Below are 7,897 nucleotides of genomic sequence, written 5' to 3'. Positions count from 1 at the left end.
CACCCAGCTAGATGAAAGAACTACAAAGCTAATTACAAGAACTTTTAGAGCGTGGTTTCATTCGACCAAGCACATCACCGTGGGGAGCTCCTGTTTTGTTTGTCAAGAAGAAAGATGGTACATTCAAGTTGTGTATCGACTACCGAGAGTTGAACAAACTTACCATCAAGAACCGCTACCCACTACCGAGAATCGATGACTTATTTGATCAACTACAAGGCTCGTCTGTTTATTCAAAGATTGACTTACGTTCCGGGTATCATCAAATGCGGATGAAAGAAGATGATATTCCAAAGACTGCTTTCAGAACACGTTATGGTCATTACGAGTTTATGGTCATGCCGTTTGGTTTAACTAATGCACCAGCTTTGTTCATGGACCTTATGAACCGAGTGTGTGGACCATACCTTGACAATTTTGTCATTGTTTTCATTGATGACATACTTATTTACTCAAAGAATGACCAAGAACACGGTGAACATTTGAGAAAGGTGTTAGAAGTATTGAGGAAGGAAGAATTGTACGCTAAGTTTTCAAAGTGTGCATTTTGGTTGGAAGAAGTTCAATTCCTCGGTCACATAGTGAACAAAGAAGGTATTAAGGTGGATCCGGCAAAGATAGAAACTGTTGAAAAGTGGAACCCCGAAAACTCCGAAACACATACGCCAGTTTTTAGGACTAGCTGGTTACTACAGAAGGTTCATTCAAGACTTTTCCAGAATAGCAAAACCCTTGACTGCATTAATGCATAAAGGGAAGAAATTTGAATGGAATGATGAACAAGAGAAAGCGTTTCAGTTATTGAAGAAAAAGCTAACTACGACACATATATTGTCATTGCCTGAAGGGAATGATGATTTTGTGATTTATTGTGATGCATCAAAGCAAGGTCTCGGTTGTGTATTAATGCAACGAACGAAGGTGATTGCTTATGCGTCTAGACAATTGAAGATTCACGAACAAAATTATACGACGCATGATTTGGAATTAGGCGCGGTTGTTTTTGCATTAAAGACTTGGAGGCACTACTTATATGGGGTCAAAAGTATTATATATACCGACCATAAAAGTCTTCAACACATATTTAATCAGAAACAACTGAATATGAGGCAGCGTAGGTGGATTGAATTATTGAATGATTACGACTTTAAGATTCGTTACCACCCGGGGAAGGCAAATGTGGTAGCCGATGCCTTGAGCAGGAAGGACAGAGAACCCATTCGAGTAAAATCTATGAATATAATGATTCATAATAACCTTACTACTCAAATAAAGGAGGCGCAACAAGGACTTTTAAAAGAGGGAAATTTAAAGGATGAAATACCCAAAGGATCGGAGAAACATCTTAATATTCGGGAAGACGGAACCCGGTATAGGGCTGAAAGGATTTGGGTACCAAAATTTGGAGATATGAGAGAAATGGTACTTAGAGAAGCTCATAAAACCAGATACTCAATACATCCTGGAACGGGGAAGATGTACAAGGATCTCAGGAAATATTTTTGGTGGCCGCGTATGAAAGCCGATGTTGCTAAATACGTAGGAGAATGTTTGACGTGTTCTAAGGTCAAAGCTGAGCATCAGAAACCATCAGGTCTACTTCAACAAACCAAAATCCCGGAATGGAAATGGGAAAACATTACCATGGATTTCATCACTAAATTGCCAAGGACTGCAAGTGGTTTTGATACTATTTGGGTAATAGTTGATCGTCTCACCAAATCAGCACATTTCCTACCAATAAGAGAAGATGACAAGATGGAGAAGTTAGCACGACTGTATTTGAAGGAAGTCGTCTCCAGACATGGAATACCAATCTCTATTATCTCTGATAGGGATGGCAGATTTATTTCAAGATTCTGGCAGACATTACAGCAAGCATTAGGAACTCATCTAGACATGAGTACTGCCTATCAACCACAAACTGATGGGCAGAGCGAAAGGATGATACAAATGCTTGAAGACATGCTACGAGCATGTGTTATTGATTTCGGAAACAGTTGGGATCGACATCTACCGTTAGCAGAATTTTCCTACAACAACAGCTACCATTCAAGCATTGAGATGGCGCCGTTTGAAGCACTTTATGGTAGAAAGTGCAGGTCTCTGATTTTTTGGAGTGAAGTGGGGAATAGACAGATTACGGGTCCGGAGATTATACAAGAAACTACCGAGAAGATCATCCAAATTCAACAACGGTTGAAAACTGCCCAAAGTCGACAAAAGAGCTACGCTGACCTTAAAAGAAAAGATATAGAATTTGAACTTGGAGAGATGGTCATGCTTAAAGTTACACCTTGGAAAGGCGTTGTTCGATTTGGTAAACGAGGGAAATTAAATCCAAGGTATATTGGACCATTCAAGATTATTGATCGTGTCGGACCAGTAGCTTACCGACTTGAGTTACCTCAATAACTCGCGGCTGTACATAACACTTTCCACGTCTCGAATTTGAAGAAATGTTTTGCTAAAGAAGATCTCACTATTCCGTTAGATGAAATCCAAATCAACGAAAAACTTCAATTCATCGAAGAACCCGTCGAAATAATGGATCGTGAGGTTAAAATACTTAAGCAAAACAAGATACCAATTGTTAAGGTTCGATGGAATGCTCGTAGAGGACCCGAGTTCACCTGGGAGCGTGAAGATCAGATGAAGAAGAAATACCCGCATCTATTTCCAGAAGATTCGTCAACACCTTCAACAGCTTAAAATTTCGGGACGAAATTTATTTAACGGGTAGGTACTGTAGTGTCCCGAACTTTTCCATGTATATATATATTAATTGAGATTGATATTTACATGATTAAATGTTTCCAACATGTTAAGCAATCAAACTTGTTAAGACTTGATTAATTGAAATATGTTTCATATAGACAATTGACCACCCAAGTTGACCGGCGATTCACGAACGTTAAAACTTGTAAAAATGACATGACGATATATATATGGATATACATATGGTTAACATGAGATTATGATAAGTAAGTATCTCCATAAGTATATTAACAATGAGTTATATACATATAAACAAGACTACTAACTTAAGGATTTCGAAACGAGACATATATGTAACGATTATCGTTGTAACGACATTTAAATGTATATATATCATATTAAGATATATTAATATATCATAATATCATGATAATATAATAATTTAACATCTCATTAGATATAATAAACAATGGGTTAACAACATTAATTGAGATCGTTAACTTAAAGGTTTCAAAACAACACTTACATGTAACGACTAACGATGACTTAACGACTCAGTTAAAATGTATATACATGTAGTGTATTTAGATGTATTAAAATACTTTTGGAAGACTTCAAGACATATATCAAAACACTCATACTTAACGAAAATGGTTACAGTTACTTTCCCATTCTTTTCTTTCATCAAGAATTCTAGTCGTATTCTTACCCGTATTATACACAGCTTCAAAACGTACTTACTATGAGTATATACCAATAGGAAATAGCATGGGATTCCACTCTTGATTATGTCATGTATTACTAATCAATTTTAACTTCTACCATGAGCTAGTCAACTAACTAGAACTCCTTTTAATCCCACTCATCACTCACCAATTACCACTCATCATTCACCCCATTTCACTTCCAATTCTCTTTCTAATTCTCTCTCAACACACACACACTATTATGAACGTATTTTTTCAGTAGTTAATCATCATCTTCATCAAAAATCACTTCAATAATCAAGCTATAATCATCATAGGAAGAACACTTCAAGAACACTTCAAAAATCCCTTCAAGTTTACTAATTTACTTCCAAGCTTTCTAATCCATTCCAAGTAATCATCTAAGATCAAGAAACCTTTGTTATATACAGTAGGTTATCTTTCTTATTCAAGGTAATATTCATATTCAAACTTTGATTCAATTTCTATAACTATAAACTATCTTAATTTGAGTAAAAATCTTACTTGAACTTGTTTTTGTGTCATGATCCTACTTCAAGAACTTTCAAGCCATCCAAGATCCTTTGAAGTTAGATCATTTCTTGTCACTTCTAGTAGGTTTACCTACTAAACTTGAGGTAGTAATGATGTTCATAACATCATTCGATTCATATATATAAAACTATCTTATTCAAAGGTTTAAACTCGTAATCACTAGAACATAGTTTAGTTAATTCTAAACTTGTTCGCAAATAAAAGTTAATCCTTCTAACTTGACTTTTAAAATTAACTAAACACATGTTCTATATCTATATGATATGCTAACTTAATGATTTAAAACCTGGAAACACGAAAAACACCGTAAAACCGGATTTACGCCGTCGTAGTAACACCGCGGGCTGTTTTGGGTTAGTTAATTAAAAACTATGATAAACTATGATTTAAAAGTTGTTATTCTGAGAAAATGATTTTTATTATGAACATGAAACTATATCCAAAAATTATGGTTAAACTCAAAGTGGAAGTATGTTTTCTAAAATGGTCATCTAGACGTCGTTCTTTCGACTGAAATGACTACCTTTACAAAAACGACTTGTAACTTATTTTTCCGACTATAAACCTATACTTTTTCTGTTTAGATTCATAAAATAGAGTTCAATATGAAACCATAGCAATTTTATTCACTCAAAACGGATTTAAAATGAAGAAGTTATGGGTAAAACAAGATTGGATAATTTTTCTCATTTTAGCTACGTGAAAATTGGTAACAAATCTATTCCAACCATAACTTAATCAACTTGTATTGTATATTATGTAATCTTGAGATACCATAGACACGTATACAATGTTTCGACCTATCATGTCGACACATCTATATATATTTCGGAACAACCATAGACACTCTATATGTGAATGTTGGAGTTAGCTATACAGGGTTGAGGTTGATTCCAAAATATATATAGTTTGAGTTGTGATCAATACTGAGATACGTATACACTGGGTCGTGGATTAATTCAAGATAATATTTATCGATTTATTTCTGTACATCTAACTGTGGACAACTAGTTGTAGGTTACTAACGAGGACAGCTGACTTAATAAACTTAAAACATCAAAATATATTAAAAGTGTTGTAAATATATTTTGAACATACTTTGATATATATGTATATATTGTTATAGGTTCGTGAATCAACCAGTGGCCAAGTCTTACTTCCCGACGAAGTAAAAATCTGTGAAAGTGAGTTATAGTCCCACTTTTAAAATCTAATATTTTTGGGATGAGAATACATGCATGTTTATAAATGATTTACAAAATAGACACAAGTACGTGAAACTACATTCTATGGTTGAATTATTGAAATCGAATATGCCCCTTTTTATTAAGTCTGGTAATCTAAGAATTAGGGAACAGACACCCTAATTAACGCGAATCCTAAAGATAGATCTATTGGGCCTAACAAACCCCATCCAAAGTACCGGATGCTTTAGTACTTCCAAATTTATATCATATCCGAAGGGTGTCCCGGAATGATGGGGATATTCTTATATATGCATCTTGTTAATGTCGGTTACCAGGTGTTCACCATATGAATGATTTTTATCTTTATGTATGGGATGTGTATTGAAATATGAAATCTTGTGGTCTATTGTTACGATTTGTTATATATAGGTTAAACCTATAACTCACCAACATTTTTGTTGACGTTTTAAGCATGTTTATTCTCAGGTGATTATTAAGAGCTTCCGCTGTCGCATACTTAAATAAGGACGAGATTTGGAGTCCATGCTTGTATGATATTGTGTAAAAACTGCAATCAAGAAACTTATTTTGTTGTAACATATTTGTATTGTAAACCATTATGTAATGGTCGTGTGTAAACAGGATATTTTAGATTATCATTATTTGATAATCTACGTAAAGCTTTTTAAACCTTTATTGATGAAATAAAGGTTATGGTTTGTTTTAAAATGAATGCAGTCTTTGAAAAACGTCTCATATAGAGGTCAAAACCTCGCAACGAAATCAATTAATATGGAACGTTTTTAATCAATAAGAACGGGACATTTCACGCGGCGCGACGAATAACGTGTTTCCAGATCAGAAGTTGGCTTACAGAGGGTAAATTTTCAAGACTTATGTCGCGGCGTGACAGTTATGGCCGCGGCGTGACCGGGTGTCGGTTCAGGCAATTTTTGGCAAGTATAAAAGGCACGAAAAATACCCTAATTATTCATTCTTCCATCCAGACGAATTGAGGCAGCTTTTGGACGATTTTTGGTGATCTTTGAAGAACTTCAAGGTCATTCTAACGCATCAATCATTCCAGAAACAAGTCTCGATCCGTTTATCGTTCAAGATTCAATCATTAATTAGGTTAATCTCTTTGTTTAAAACAATGAATTCTTCTATTATTTTGATTGTGATTTTTGTTCTAGCCATGATTTTTGGCTAAACTTTTAATGTTTGTCTAGATTGAATATTTGCATGTGTTTGGATGATACTTTGTAGCTTTATTAATTAATACATGATAATTATGAGTTTTGATTAAGAACCATTCTTGTGGGTGTTGGTTATTGTTACTAGGTTGATTAGTGAATCTTGTTTGAACAAAGGGAACCCTATTTCAATGTAGTGATCTAATTTCCAATTGATTTGTCTTAACCGATTGGGTGCTTAGTAGACCAAGGGGTAAACCGGGTAACATTGATTGAACAAAATAGGGGTGAATTGTGTGGAGAGAACGCGTAACCAATTGAATCTTAATCTTATAATTAGTTAATTACTAAGTCGCAAACGAAAGAGGTCTTTGGTGAGAGGGAACCCTAAGCCAATAAATCTAAGTTTGATGTGTTTGCTAAAAGAGAACTCTGGGTAAACTGACTCTGTAATTGAATGTATTGATAAATAGAACTAGTGCTTAATAACAAATCATCCAACACTGCGAATAGGAGATCTAGGCGAACATTCTTCTATCTATTGAATTCAAATATCTTTACTTTTTTGTTGAGTCAGCATTTATTTTTATAAACTTAAAAATACAAAAATATCGTCTTTTACATTTAATCAATTTTTGATTTGGCTAATCGTTAAATAGCCACCAAAACAAACTATCTCGTACTTTCGATTTTCGTAGATTAACTTAGTTTATTTTATTAGTACAATTTTAATTCTCACGTTTAAACTGTCCTTGGAACGATTTCGGATTACCAATTTATACCATTACACGATCGGGTACACTGCCCGTTAGTGTGTAGTAATCTTTAAACCGGTATTTTCCTGAGATAAATTATATACTAGATATCACACATCATCTATATTCAGGAGATTCGGTAATTGTTATTTTTATTGTGAAAATGTAATTTGACGAGAGAGAGAAAATAGGGGTGTGTTTGGACGAAAGTAGCTGGAGCTGGAGCTTATAGCTAGAGCTGGAGCTTATGAGCAGGAGCCGGAGCTGGAGCTGGAGCTGGAGCTTGTTTTTGAAGCTTGAAGCTGGAGCTTATTATTTTTTATAAATGTTTGGTAAACTAGCTGGAGCTTATTTTTCAGTTCATAAGCTCTACTTTTTTTCATAAGCTACTACAAGTAGCTTCTTTTTTCAGAGCTTATGATTTTCATAAGCTCTACTTTTTTTTTACTACCAAACGAAGCTTATGACTTAGAGCTTATTAAAATCATAAGCTCAAGCTCTCATAAGCTTCCATAAGCTCCAATAAGCTACACGCCAAACACACCCATGTGTAGATTCGGTACAGTAGCTAATATTTGTTTTTGTGTTTTGGAATTTTAATGTTAGAAAATAAGATTCGTTATTTGAAATTTTTTGTTTGATGAGTGATGAATTTTCGAATGATTCGGTAAATTTTAAAATGAAATACAGATTTGGTAATTTTGAGTTGAAGGTTTGAAGATTCGGTTTGAATATTCGAAGATGTGTATGAGGATTTGGATGAAGATTTGAAGATTTGG

This window comes from Rutidosis leptorrhynchoides, chromosome 7, assembly GCF_046630445.1.
Source record: "Rutidosis leptorrhynchoides isolate AG116_Rl617_1_P2 chromosome 7, CSIRO_AGI_Rlap_v1, whole genome shotgun sequence".
In the NCBI taxonomy this organism is placed as follows: domain Eukaryota; kingdom Viridiplantae; phylum Streptophyta; class Magnoliopsida; order Asterales; family Asteraceae; genus Rutidosis; species Rutidosis leptorrhynchoides.
This window is presented reverse-complemented; position numbering follows the sequence as displayed.